Below are 14,954 nucleotides of genomic sequence, written 5' to 3'. Positions count from 1 at the left end.
CACTCGGTCACAGGCCGGGGGTGCTCCGAGCGCGGCGGGAGACCAGGGAGACGGGAGGGACTGACGGCTTTTCTCCGAGGTCGCACTGAGAAGCGGGGCCCTGAGCTCGCAGCTCCTCTGGCCAGAGACCGGGGGCCGCCATCTTCATTCCCATCCTCCAATGCGGTACGGAAAGCGCTCAGGGAACAAAAGCTCTGAGCACGAACCCGAGCAGATCGCGTAGCCCGGCCCCTGCCAAGGGCGCTGCAGTTCCGCGCCGGCAAAAACAATGGAGAATCACAACAGGCGCAACAGGCCCCTCCTGCAGAAGATCAGCAAGAACGTCCAGCCAAGACCAAATTCACGGATCACTGAGAACTATGAAACTCCACTGCTAGGGGAAAGCAACACATAGAATTTATGGCTTTTTCCTTGATCCTTTAGTCTTTCAAAATTAAAATTTTTTTTTTTTTTTTTTAAAGATTTTATTTATTTATTTTACAGAGAGATCACAAGTAGGCAGAGAGGCAGGCAGAGAGAGAGAGAGGAGGAAGCAGGCTCCTGCTGAGCAGAGAGCCCGATGCGGGACTCGATCCCAGGACCCTGAGATCATGACCTGAGCCGAAGGCAGCGGCTTAACCCACTGAGCCACCCAGGCGCCCTCAAAATTAAAATTTTTAAATTTTACTTTTCTATTCTATTTTTAAAATTTTTTCCACTTTCCTATTTTAATGTTTTTTAACTATTTTATCTTATCAATACCTTACAGCAAATTCTTTCAAGACATGTCTCCAAAGGCAAAGGAAACAAAAGCAAAAATGAACTTTTGGGATCTCATCAAGATCAAAAGCTTCTACACAGCAAAGGAAACAGTCAACAACAACAAAAAAAAGAGGCAAACCATGGAATGGGAGAAGATATTCACAAATGACACTACAAAGGGCTGATATTCAAGCTCTATAAAGAATTCCTCAAATTCAATATCCCAAAAACAGATAATCACATCAAAAAATGGGCAGATGAATGCACACATCTACAAAGAAGACATATGAATGGCTAACAGACACATGAAAAAGTGTTCATCATCATTAGCCATCAGGAAGATTCAAATCAAAACCACACTGAAATGCCACCTTTCACCAGTTAGAATGGACAAAATTAACAAGACAGGAAACAAGGTGTGTTGGAGAGGATGTGGAGAAAGGGGAACCATCTTACACTGCTGGTGGGAATGCAAATTGGTGCAGTTACTTTGGAAAACAGTGTGGAGAGTCCTCAAAAAATTAAAAGTAGAGCTACCCTATACCCTGTAATTGCACTACTGGGTATTTACCCCAAAGATACAGAGGTACTGAAAAGATGTGCTATCTGTACCCCAACGTTCATAGCAGCAATGTCCACAATCGCCAAACTGTGGAAAGAGCCAAGATGCCCTTCAACACACAAATGGGTAAAGAAGATGTGGTCCATACATAGAATGGAGTATGATGCCTCCATCAGAAAGGATGAATACCCAACTTTTGTATCAACATGGGTGGGACTAAAGGAGATTATGCTGAGTGAAAAAAGTCAAGCAGAGAGAGTCAATTATCATATGGTTTCACTTACTTGTGGAGCATAAGGAATAAGACAGAGGACATTAGGAGAAGGAAAGGAAAAGTGAATGGTGGGAAATCAGAGGGGAAGATGTACCATGAGAGACTGTGGACTCTGAGAAACTGAAGGTTTAGAGGGTAGTGGGATGGGGGGGTGGGGATTAAGGGAGGCACCTTTTGCATGGAGCACTGTGTGTGGTGGATACACAACGAGTCTGGGACACTGAAAAAATAAAATATAAAAAATAAAAGTAGATATAAAGAGATATAAATAAATAGCAAACAAAGTAAATAAATATATATTTAGATATAAAGTAAATAAGTAAAATAGATATAAGTATAAAAAATAGATATAAGTATAAAAAAATAAAAATATATAACAGAAAACAATTTTTTAATGGTTATAAAAATCATTTTTAATTTTCACTGTTATATTCTATCCCTTCATTGTATTTAAACTTATTTTTTGTGTACACATAGTTTTTTCTTCCTTTAAAATTTTGGGATGCAGTTTTTTCTAATAGATCAAAATATACTCTAAATCTAGCACATGGCTTCATCTGGTCTCCAGCCTGATCATTCTTTCCTCTTTTTTCAACCAGCTTCTTAACAATTCCTTTTGGAGACTTTTTAACTTTCATCTTTACAGTCATTTTCCATCCCTTCATTGTGTTTACCCATATATATATATTTTTTTTTTCTTTCTTTTGAATTTTGGGAGTTAGTTTCTTCTAAGAGACCAAATGTGTGTGGCTCCATTTTTTTCACCAGTCTAATACATACACACACACACACACACACACACACACACGCATCCTTTTTTTTTTTTTTTTTTTTCTTTCTTTCTAATTTTCCACCTTTCTTCTCCCCTGGGTTTCTGGTCTCTTTTGATTTGGTTACTGCATATTTTTCTGGAGTTATTGCTACCCTTATAGTATTTTATTCTCTTTTCCGGCTAGTCTTATCTGGATAAAAATGACAAGGTGGAAAAACTTAACTCAAGAAAAAAAAAAAAAAATAACAAGAGGCAGTCCCAACAGCTGGGGACCTAATCAATAGGGACATTAGTAAGATGTCAGAACCAGAGTTCAGAATGACCACTATCAAGGTGCTAGCTGGGCTCGAAAGAAGCATGGAAGATACAAGAGAATCCCTTTCTGGAGAAATAAAATCCCTTTCTGGAGAAATAAAAGAACTAAAATCTAAACCAAGTTGAAATAAAGCTATTAATGAGGTGCAATCAAACACGGAGGGATCCCTACTGCTGGGATAAATGAGGCAGAAGAGAGAATGAGTGATGAAGACCAAATGATGGAGAATAAAGAAGCTGAGCAAAACAGAGACAACTATGGACCATGAGGAGAGAATCTGAGAGAAAGACAAAACAATATTCGAATAATTGGGCTCCCAGAAGAAGAGAGAAGGGGGCAGAAGGTATATTTGAGCAAGTTGTAGCAGAGAATTGCCCTGATTTGATGAAGGGAAAAAGCATCAAAATCCAAGAGACACGGAGAACCCACCCTCAAAATCAACAAAAATGGGTCCCCTCCCCATCATCTAATTGCAAAACTTACAACTCTCAGTGACAAAGAGAAAATCCTTGGGACAAGAGGGCTGTAGTATACAATGGTAGAAATATTAGATTGGCAGCAGACCTATCCACAGAGACCTGGCAGTCCAGAAAGGACTGGCATGATATAGTCAGAGCATTTAATGAGAAAAATATGGAGCCAAGAATACTATATCCAGCTAGGCTGTCACTGAAAATAGAAGGAGAGAGAAAAAGCTTCCAGGACTAAAAGAATTTGCAAACACCAAACCAGCCCTACAGGACATATTGAAAGGGGTCCTGTAAGCAAAGAGAGAGCCTTAAAGTAACAGATCAGAAAGAAACAAAGACAATGTACAGTAATATTGACCTTACAGACAATACAATGGCACTAAATTTTTATCTTTCAATAGTTACCCTGAAGGTAAATGGGCTAAATGCCACAATCAAATGACACAGAGTATCAGAATGGATTTAAAAAAAAAAAAAAAAAAAGACCCATCAACATGCTGTCTGCCAGAAACTCATCTTAGACCCAAAGACACCTCCAGATTTAAAGTGAGGGGGATGAAAACAATTTACCATGCAAATTGAACAAAAGAAGGCTGGGGTGGCAGTCCTTTTATCAGATAAATTAGATTTTAAGCCTATACTAAAAGATGAGGAAACACTATATCATACTTAAAGGGTCTGTCTAACGAGAAGATCTAACAATTTTAAATATCTATGCCCCTAACATGGGAACAGCCAATTATATAAACCAATTAATAAAATCCAAGAAACAAGAGGGAGGGACAAGATGGTAGAGAAGCAGGAGACCCCATGTCAACGGGTCCTCTAAAGTGAGTTAAATATCTACCAGAAACTGAACACCCAGGAGATCAGCCTGAGATGTAGAAGTGCACACTTCTGAATCTCTATGGGGGCAGAAGACATCAGTGGAGAGGTAACGTAGAAGGGGAATGCTCAGACTGATATTGTAAGACAAACAGAAGGGGGAGTGAGCCACCAGAAGCGACCCACTGGAATGTAATACCCCAATACGAAAGTGCCCTGTGGTTGGGGACCAGCATTAACTTGGAGTCTGGTTAAAAGCGCTCAAAAAGAGCAAAAGATCTGAAGGGGCAACTGGTGGAAATGGACGGGCCCATATGAACACGGGCCTAAGCACACATTCCCAGGATCATCACCACTGGCAACCAACCATGCCAGAGAGAGTCCAGCGGGGCCTACAGTCCCTGAACCCGAGGCTTTCTGCTGCTTGCACCACCGCTCAACTGGGTGCACTCCCGCCCCCGTCTGAGAGAGCCTGGTGTGGGCGCGGGCTGGCAGTCTCTAGGAATACAGCCTTCCACGACCTGGGCGACCACAGGGTCTGAGTGCACCTGGCGTGGGCCTGGACTCCAGACAGCAGTCCTGGCAAAGGCAGACACCTGAAGTGGGCTCACTGGACCAATATCGCTGTGGTTTTAGTGGCGCGGGGGTGCAGAGAGAAGCAGGGGCCTCGGGTGAGCGATGAGATGGTGGCTGGGGGTGTGCACCCCTTGCAGGAGGCTGTGCTGTTCAGTAGAGTTTGCACAGGAGGAGTCTGTGTGCTCCGGACCATCCAGAGGGGAACATTCTAAGGTTCCTCTCTGAGGCAGAGATTGGGATGCAGATGGATTCTTTGCTCTCACCCTCTGAAAAGCTGCAAAACGGCCAAAGAACAAAAATCTCCAGAGAACAAAAGCCAAAAAAATCGGTTACATGGAGTCCAGCCCCTTGACAGCTTGCAGGACGACTCAACCCAAGCAAGACTGACAGGAGAACGACCCAGCAGGCCCCCTCCCCAGAAGACAAGCCAAAAGAACTAGAGGACAAGCACCACAGGGTCCCCATAAAACTGTAAACCCTAATTGTCAGGGTAAACAATATATTAAGTTCCCAGTATTCCCCTGTTACCTGTATATTTCATAGATACTTTTTTTTTAATTCATTCTCACAATTCTTGTTCTTTTAAGTTTTTTAACCCACTTACCATTATGATTAGAGGTTTAATAGAACATATTTCATAATTTTTAACCTGAACTTTTTTTCATAGATATACTGGTGTTTTACCTATTCTTTTCTTTTTTTAATACACATACAGATATAAGCTTCAAGGTAATCCATTTTTCCTATTCAATACTATCCCTATATATAAGCCAGTTTTAATTTCCCTGTAGCTCTGTAAAGTTGAGTCCTTTAACAAAATAACAAGATACACCCAGGAAGAACAGAAATCACCTTCTTTGCTCACATTGAGGATTTAGAACCACCCTCCTATCTTATTCTTCTGTCAGTGTTTCTGTGTATCTGAAAAATCACCAATACACCAACTCTCTTTACACCTTAAAGAACTGGAAAATCAGGGGCGCCTGGGTGGCTCAGTGGGTTAAAACCTCTGCTTTAACGGCTCAGGTCATGATCCCAGCATCCTGGGATCGAGTCCCACATTGGGCTCTCTGCTGAGCGGGGAGTCTGCTTCCCTTCCTCTCTCTCTGCCTGTCTCTCTGTCTACTTGTGATCTCTGTCAAATAAATTAAAAAAAAAAAAAAAAAAAAAAAAAAGAACTGGAAAATCAACAACAAATTAACCCAACCCCACACATAAGGGAAATAATCAAGATTAGAGCAGAGACCAATGATTTAGAAACTAGAGACATAGCAGAACACATCAATGAAATTAGAAGCTGGTTCTTTGAAAGAATCAGTAAGATGGATAAAGAGAGAGAGAGAAAGAGAGGGCCCAAATTAATAAAATGGTGAATGAAAGGGGAGAGATCACAACTAACACCAAGGAAAGGAAAACAATCATCAGAAATTATTATCAACAGTTATATGCCAATAAGTTAAGCAACCTAGAAGAAATGGATGCATTCCTGGAATCCTATAAACTTCCAAGATTGAAATAGGAAGAAATTGAAACCTGAACAGACCAATATCTAGTAACAAGATTGAAGCAGTGATCAAAAACCTCCCAAAAAATTAGCAGCCCAGGACCTGATGGATTTCCTGGGGAATTCTACCAAACATACCAAGAAGAAATAATTCCTATTCTCCCGAAGCTGTTTCAAAAAATAGGAAAACTTCCAGACTCTTTCTATGAAGCCAGCATTACCCTGATCCCCAAACCTGGCAAAGACTCCATCAAAAAGGAGGATTTCAGACCAATACGCTTGATGAATATGGATGCTAAGATTCTCAACAGATCCTATCTAATAGGATCCAACAGTACATTAAAAAGATTATCCACCATGACCATGTGGGATTTATCCCTGGGATGCAAGGGTGGTTCAACATTCGCAAATCAATCAATGTGATAGAACAAATCAATAAGAAGAGAGAAAAGAACCACACGGTCCTCTCAACTGATTCAGAAAAAGCATTTGACAAAATACAGCATCCATTCCTGATTAAAATGCTTCAAAGTATAGGGATAGAAGGAACATTCCTCAACTTCATAAAGTCTATCTATGAAAACCCACAACGAGTTTCATTCTCAATGGGGAAAAGCTGACAGCCTTCCCTTTGAGATCAGGAACACGACAAAGATGCCCACTCTCACCAGTGTTGTTCAACATAGTGCTAGAAGTCCTAGCAACAGCAATCAGACAACAAAAAGAAATAAAAAGTATTCAAATTGGCAAAGAAGAAGTCAAACTCTCTCTTTGCAGGTGACATGATACTTTATATGGAAAACCCAAAAGACTCCACCCCTAAACTACTACAACTCATACAGCAATTCAGTAACGTGGCAGGATATAAAATCAGTGCACAGAAATCTGTTGATTCCTTATACACTAATAATGAAAATATAGAAAGGGAAATTAGAGAATCAATTCCATTTACTATGGCACCAAGAACCATAAGATACCTTGCAATAAACCTAACCAAAGAGGTAAATGATCTGTACTCGAGGAACTACAAAACACTCATTAAAGAAATTGAAGAAGACACAAAAAGATGGAAAAGCATTCCATGCTCAAGGACCGGAAGAATAAACATTATTAAAAGGTCTATACTGCCCAAAGCACTCTATAGTTTCAATGCCATCCCAATCAAAATTCCACCAGCATTTTTCAAAGAGCTGGAACAAACTATCCTAAAATTTGTATGGAACCAGAAAGGACCCTGAATTGCTAAAAAAAATATGGAAAAAGAAAAACAAAACTGGGTATCACATTGCCTGATTTCAAGGGATTTACTACAAAGCTGTGATCACCAAGACAGCATGGTACTGGCACACAGACAGACACAGGGATCAATGGAACAGATTAGAGAGCCCAGATATGGACCTGCAGGTCAAATAATCTTCACCAAAGCAGGAAAAATTATCCAGTGGAAAAAAGACAGCCTCTTCAATAAATGGTGCTGGGAAAATTGGATAGCTATGTATAGAAGAACCATTCTCTTATACCATACACAAAGATAAACTTGAAATGGATAAAAGACCTCAACATGAGGTAGGAATCTGTCAAAATCCTAGAGGAGAACATAGGCAGTAACCTCTTCAACATCAGCCACAGCAAATTCTTTCAAGACATGTCTCTAAAGGCAAAGGAAACAAAAGTGAGAATGAACTTTTGGAACTTCATCAAGATCAAAAGCTTCTGCACAGCAAAGTAAAAAGTCAACAAAACAGAGGCAACATATGGAATGCGAGAAGATATTCTCAAATGACACTATAGACAAAAGGCTGATAGCCAAGATCTATAAAGAACTCCTCAAACTCAGACTTCTAAAAACAGATAATCACATCAAAAAATGGGCAGAAGACATGAACAGACACTTCTCCAAAGAAGACATACAAATGGCTAACAGGCACATGAAAAAAAATGATCATCATCATTAGCCATCAGGAAGATTCAAATCAAAACCACACTGGAATACCGCCATTCACCAGTTAGAATGCACAAAATTAACAAGACAGTAAACAACAAGTGTTGGAGACGATGTGGAGAAAGGGAAACCATCTTACACTGCTGGTGGGAATGCAAGTTGGTGCAGCCACTTTGGAAAACAGTGTGGAGATTCCTCAAAAAAATTAAAAATAGAGCTACCCTATGACTGTGTAATTGCACTACTGGGTATTTAACCCAAAGATACAGAGGTATTGAAAAGATGTGCTACCTGTACCCCAACGTTCATAGCAGCAATGTCCACAATCGCCAAACTGGAAAGAGCCAAGATGCCCTTCAACACACAAATGGGTAAAGAAGATATGGTCCATGCATAGAATAGAATATTACGCCTCCACCAGAAAGGATGAATACCCAACTTTTGTATCAACATGGACGGGACTGGAGGAGATTATGCTGAGTGAAAAAAGTCAAGCAGAGAGAGTCAATTATATGGTTTCACTTACTTGTGGAGCATAAGGAATAACATGGAGGACCTTAGGAAAAGGAAAGGAAAAGTGAATTGGGGGAAATTGGAGGGGGAGATGAACCATGAGTGACTGACTCTGACAAAAAAAACCTGGGGGTTTTGGAGGGGAAGGGAATGGGGGGAATTAGGTGAGCCTGGTGGTGGGTATTAAGGAGGGCACGTTTTGCATGGTGCAGTGGGTGTGATGCATAAATCATGAATCTGGGAACACTGAAAAAATAAAATTAAATTTAAAAAAAAAATCCAAGAAACACATCGACAATAATACAATAACAATAGGGGATTTAACACTCCCCTCAGTGAAATGGACAAATCATCTAAGCAAAAGATCAACAAGAAAAAAAAAAAAAGGTTGCACATAACACACTGGGCCAGATGGACATCACAAATATATTTAGAACATTCCATCCCAAAGCAACAGAACACACATTCTTCTCTAGAGTCCACATCCTGGGTCACAAATCAATACCCCAAAGGCTGGGATCATTCCCTACATATTTTCAGACCACAATGCCTTGAAACTAGAACTCAAGCACAAGAGGAAAGAGGAAATCAAATACACAGAGGCTAAAGAGCATCCTACTAAAGAATGAATGGGTCAACCAGGAAATTAAAGAAGAATTAAGAAAATTCATGGAAATAAATGAAAATGAAAACACAGGTGTTCAAAATCTTTGGAACACAGCAAAAGCGGCCCTGAGAGGAAAATATATGGCAATACATGAAATAAGAAAGGTCTCAAGTACACAACCTAACCCTACACCTAAAGGAGCTTGAGAGAGAACAGCAATGAAAGCCTAAACCCAGCAGGAGAAGAGAAAATCATAAAGATGAAAGCAGAAATCAATGAAATAGAATCCAAAAGAACAGTAGAACAAACCAACAAAACTAGGAGCTGGTTTCTTGAAAGAATTAATAAGATTTATAAACCCCTGGCCAGACTTATCAAAAAGAGAGAGAGAGGACCCAAATTAATAAAATCATGAATGAAAGAAGAGGTATCAAAACCAACACCAAAGAAATACAAACAATTATAAGAACATATTATGAGCAACTATACGCCAGCAAATCTGACAATCTGGAAGAAATGGATGCATTCTTAGAGACATAAACTACCAAAACTGAACCAGAAAGAAACAGAAAACCTGAACAGATGCATCACCATTAAGGAGATCATCAAAAATCTCCCAACAAACAAGAGCCCAGGGCCAGATGGCTTCCCAGGGGAATTCTACCAAACATTTAAAGTAGTAATACCTAGTCTCCTGAAACTTTTCAAAAAAATAGAAATAGAAGGAAAACTTCCAAACTCATTTTATGAGGCCAGCATTACCTTGATCCCAACACCAAACAATAACCCCACGAAAAAGGAGAATTACAGACCAATATCCTTGATAAACGTGGATGCAAAAATTCTCACCAAAATACTAGCCAGTAGGAACCAATAGTTCATTAAACAGATGATTTACCACAACCAACTGGGATATATTCCAGGGCTGCAAGGTTGGTTCAACATCCGCAAATCAATCGATGTGATACAATACATTAATAACAGAAAGCACAAGAACCATATGATACTATCAATAGATGATGAAAAAGCATTTGACAAAGCACAGCATCCTTTCTTGATCAAAACTCTTCACAGTGTAGGGATAGAGGGTATATACCTTAATATCATCAAAGCCATCTGTGAAAAATCCACAGCGAATATCATTCTCAATGGGGGAAAACTGAGAGCTTTCCCCTAAGGTCAGGAACACAGCAGGGCTTTCCACTATCACCACTGCTACTCAACATAGTACTAGAAGTCCTAGCCTCAGCAATCAGACAACAAAAAGAAATAAAAGGCATCCAAATCAGCAAAGAAGAAGTCAAACTATCACTCTTTGCAGATGATACGATTCTTCACATGGAAAACCCAAAAGACTCTACTCCAAAACTGCTAGAACTCACACAGGAATTCAATAAAGTATCAGGATATAAAAATCAATGCACAGAAATCAGCTGCATTTCTATACACCAACAAGACAGAAGAAATAAATTACAGAGTTGACCCCATTTTCAACTGCATCCAAAAGCATAAGATACCTGGGAATAAACCTAACCAAGAGGCAAAGAATCTGTACTCAAAAAACTATAAATACTCATGAATGAAACTGAGGAAGACACAAAGAAATGTAAAAACGTTCCATTCTTATGGATTGGAAGAACAAATATTGTGAAAATGTCTATGCTACCTAACGCAGTCTACACATTTAATGCAATCCCTATCAAAAGACCATCAATTTTTTTCAAAGAAATGGAACAAATAATCCTAAAATTTATATGGAAACAGAAAAGACCCTGAATAGCCAGAGGAATGTTGAAAAGGAAAACAAAAGTAGGCATCAGAATTCCAGACTTCAAGCTCTATTACAAAGCTGTCATCATCAAGACAGTATGGTACTGGCACAAAAACAGACACATAGATCAATGGAACAAAGTAGAGAGCCCAGAAATAGTCCCTCAACTCTATGGTCAACTAATTTTTGACAAAGCAGGAAAGAATGTCCAATGGAAAAAAGTCTCTTCAAATGTTGTTGGGAAAATTGGACAGCCACATGTAGAAGAATGAAACGACCATTTCCTTACTCCGCACACAAAAACAAGACTCAAAATGGATGAAAGACCTCAAAGTGAGACAGGAATCCATCAACATCCTTGAGAAGAACACAGGCAGCACCTCTTTGACCTCAGCCACAGCAACTTCTTCCTAGAAACATCGTCAAAGGCAAGGGAAGCAAGGGCAAAAATGAACTATTGGGATTTCATAAGATCAAAAACTTTTGCACAGCAAAGGAAACAGTCAGCAAAACCAAAAGAGAAGTGACAGAATGGGAAAATATATTTGCAAATGACTTATCAGATATGGCCTAGTATCCAAAATCTATAAAGAACTTATCAAACTCAACACCCAAAGAATAATCCAGCTAAGAAATACGCAGAAGACATGAACAGACATTTCACCAAAAAAGACATCCAAATGGCCGACACATGAAAAAGAGCTCAAAATCACTCAGCATCAGAGAAATACAAATCAAGACCACAGTGAGATACCACCTCACACCAGTCAGAATGGCTAAAATTAACAAGTCAGGAAACAACAGATGTTGGTGAGGATGTGGAGAAAGGGGAACCCTCCTACACTGTTGGTGGGAATGCAAGCTGGTGCAACCACTCTGGAAAACATAATGGAGGTTCCTCAAAAAGTTGAAAATAAAGCTACCCTATGACCCAGCAATCACAGTACTGGGTATTTACCCTAAAGATAACAAACGTAGGGATCTGAAGGGGCACGTGCACCCGAATGTTTATAGCAGCAATGTCCACAATAGCCTAACTAAACCTAGATATCCATCCACAGATGAATGGATAAAGAGGCTATGTGTGTGTGTGTGTGTGTGTGTGTGTGTAATGGAATACTATGCAGCCATCAAAAACCCCGACATCTTGCCATTTGCAACAACATGGATGGAACTAGAGGGTATTATGCTAAGCGAAATAAGTCAATCAGAGAAAGATAATTATCATTCGATCTCTATGATATGAGGAATTTGAGAGGCAGGGTGGGGGGTTGTGGGGGGTAGGGAGGGAAAAAATGAAACAAGATGGGACCAGGGAGGGAGACCAACCATAAGAGACTCTTAATCTCAGGAAACAAACAGAGGGCTGCTGGGGGTTGTGGGGGTTGGGATAGGGTGGTTGGGTGATGGACACTGAGGAGGGTATGTGTTATGGTGTTCTGAATTGTGTAAGACTGATGATTTACAGACCTCTACCTCTGAAGCAAATAATACATCATATGTTAATTTTTTTTTAATGTGGTTATATTTTAACCCACTCCTGGTTGTCATCTGTCGAGCTGAATCACCTGTAAGACGAAGTGAATGATGTCTACTTTACTGTTGCCTTTTCTTCTCCAGAAACGAGGGCTTTGCGTTGTAGGACATACATTTGTAGTTAGGCCTGAGTCATAGGTTCACAGAATTATCCAGGGCCAGGTCACAAAAATGCATGAGTTACTCAGACAGAACAAGATTGACAGCTAAACGGCTAGAAGCAAATGTCCAGGCCCTGAGTCCCCTTCGGAACTATCCTGATAGCTTGAATGGATCACCTCCCCTTTTCATACCTGCCACACCTGGCCTTCAGTGACTATTGTGTTTGTAAACCAGGGGCCTAAGGATCATGACCTACACGGAAGGCAGACGCTTAATGACTGAGCCACACAGGCACCCCAAGAATGTTTTTTGTTTGTTTTTAAATTAAAGTATGTTGATGGCCCATCTTTTATGATCAAGAACTTCCTGGGATGAAAAGGATCCAGCTGTGCTTTGGAAAGAAGACTGCCAGACTGGAGGAAGGGCAGGAGCTGGGCGGCGCCAGGGACACCTTGTCTTGGCCCCTGCTTCGCTCCCCTGACGCGTGCTCATCTCACGCCCAGCTGTCTGTCTTGCATGTGGTCCAGTACGTGTCCTCACCCACCCACCCAGGTCAGCCACAGCACCCACACCTGGTTGCCAGCTTTCCTCCCTGCCTCTTGAGTCAGATTCTTGATGGAATTGGGTCAAACTCTTATTTTCAAGCCAACAGTACGGGTCATGTGGCCTGCAGATAACTTAGTGGACCTTGACTAGGCCTGAGGCTTACTCATTTTGACTAACAGATGAACTCAACCTCAGATTTTAAAAAGCCCAGTGAGAAGACAGAAAAGTAGTAACCCAAAAGGGGCCATCTGTTGTCTTGGAATCCAGGCAGCTGAAGCCACTCCTTATCATTTTCCCATTCCATTGCCTGGTGACCAGGTCGCCTAATTAGGGCCAGCTGTCCTCAGAAGCCATCCTCCCATGAAACCCGCTCCACTTCCCCAGCCCCTGGTTGGGCTCTGTCTGCACCCCTTCCCTGGCAGCAACCCCTCCTACCTGCCCCCTGGGTGTCATGACCCGCGGGACGATGCTGCTCTTTCCGCGATGTGGCTGGAATCCAGCTCTGGGGTGGCTCTTCTGTGTCCTCGCAGGGAGCTTGCAAAGTGCTGGGCACAGAAACAGGCCGGTGCAGGGTAAATATTTGTTGAACGGAATTGAGTTCCCCCCACGAGGTCAGGTTTCACATGGAGCGCCGTCTCTTCCTGGGGTGTTACATGCACGCCTCGCTGAGATGCGAGTCGCTCCCGCCGGAATCCCAAAGGCTCTGGGCTTTTAACAGCCGTGACCTTGGGTTTTTGATTTCGAAGTCTACCCAGTGTTAATTGGCAGCTTGACGAGTTGGGGCCGCTTTTACCGCTTTTACATTTAGAGAGAACCTGACCCAAAGGGACCTCGGTCATCCTCCAGCCCTCCCCAAATCCCGCAGACAGAGGGTTTGTGCGGAGGCGTCAGCGGCCGTTTGCAACCCCCACACCCCCACTCTGCTGACCGTGGCTGCTCCGGGGCCTCCCTCTGCCACGTGCCCGTCGTCCCCAAGCTGACCACGGGGCTGGGAGCCCCGCGGTCCCGGCGGCTTCCCCGGCCCCTTCCAGGCCTGGCCCGGCCTGACGCCCGCTCGTCCCGGAGACACGGCCACCGGCTCGGAGGGCAGCACTCCCGGTCCCTGCACGCAGGGTCCAAGCAGCCACCGCGCTCGCTGGGAGTCGGCAGTTTCGCCCCAAGGCAAGGGCACCGGCTGGGCCGCCCCAGACGGAATCACGGGCATCCCCGTTACCTGCCGGGCGGCGGAAACACAGCTCGGGGCGAAAGCGGCATCTTCGCCCGCGCGTTTACTGTGCGGAAAGTAAGCGGGGCTTTAGCACGCCGGCTAAATGACAACCGGCCGAGCGGAGCGTCACACACGACACCTCACGCGGCAGCGCTCCCGGACGCCCGCCCAGGCGAGCCCGGAAGCCGGCGCCGCTGACCCCGGAAGCCGGAAGCCGGCCGCGGCGCGACCCCGGAAGCCGGCCGAGGCGACTCCCGCCTGCGGCAGCCTTCCGGTGTCTGCAGGGGTGCGGGGCGCTGTGCCGCCTGTGGAGCCTTCACAGGGACGCCGGGAAGGGAACGGGTGCCTGGGAGGGGTGTGCGCACCCCCTTCCCTCGCCCCGCCCTTCGCACTCCGCAGTGGCACAGACCATGTGCCTTGAGGCCGGCCGTTCACAGCTCACGGCCCCCGCGGGAGGCTGAGAGCTCCGTGAGGGCGTGCGGGGCTTCTTCATCGTCGTCCGGCCCCGAGTGCGCGGCCCACAAATGCTGTTTCGATAAAGAGGGATGACGCTTGATTGAGGGGGGCCTGTCCTCTCTGCCCCGCAGCCCACCCTGCTCTCGCCGAGCCTCCGTCGCCGCTGCCCCGCTCCCCTGCCTCAGCCAGCTCGAACGCGCGCCCCGAACCCGTCCTCTCCCCCTGCGCCCAGGC

The sequence above is a fragment of the Mustela nigripes genome, chromosome 10 (assembly GCF_022355385.1).
Source record: "Mustela nigripes isolate SB6536 chromosome 10, MUSNIG.SB6536, whole genome shotgun sequence".
Classification (NCBI taxonomy): Eukaryota; Metazoa; Chordata; class Mammalia; order Carnivora; family Mustelidae; genus Mustela; species Mustela nigripes.
The sequence above is the reverse complement of the archived record's forward strand: the minus strand, read 5'-3'. Positions refer to the sequence as shown.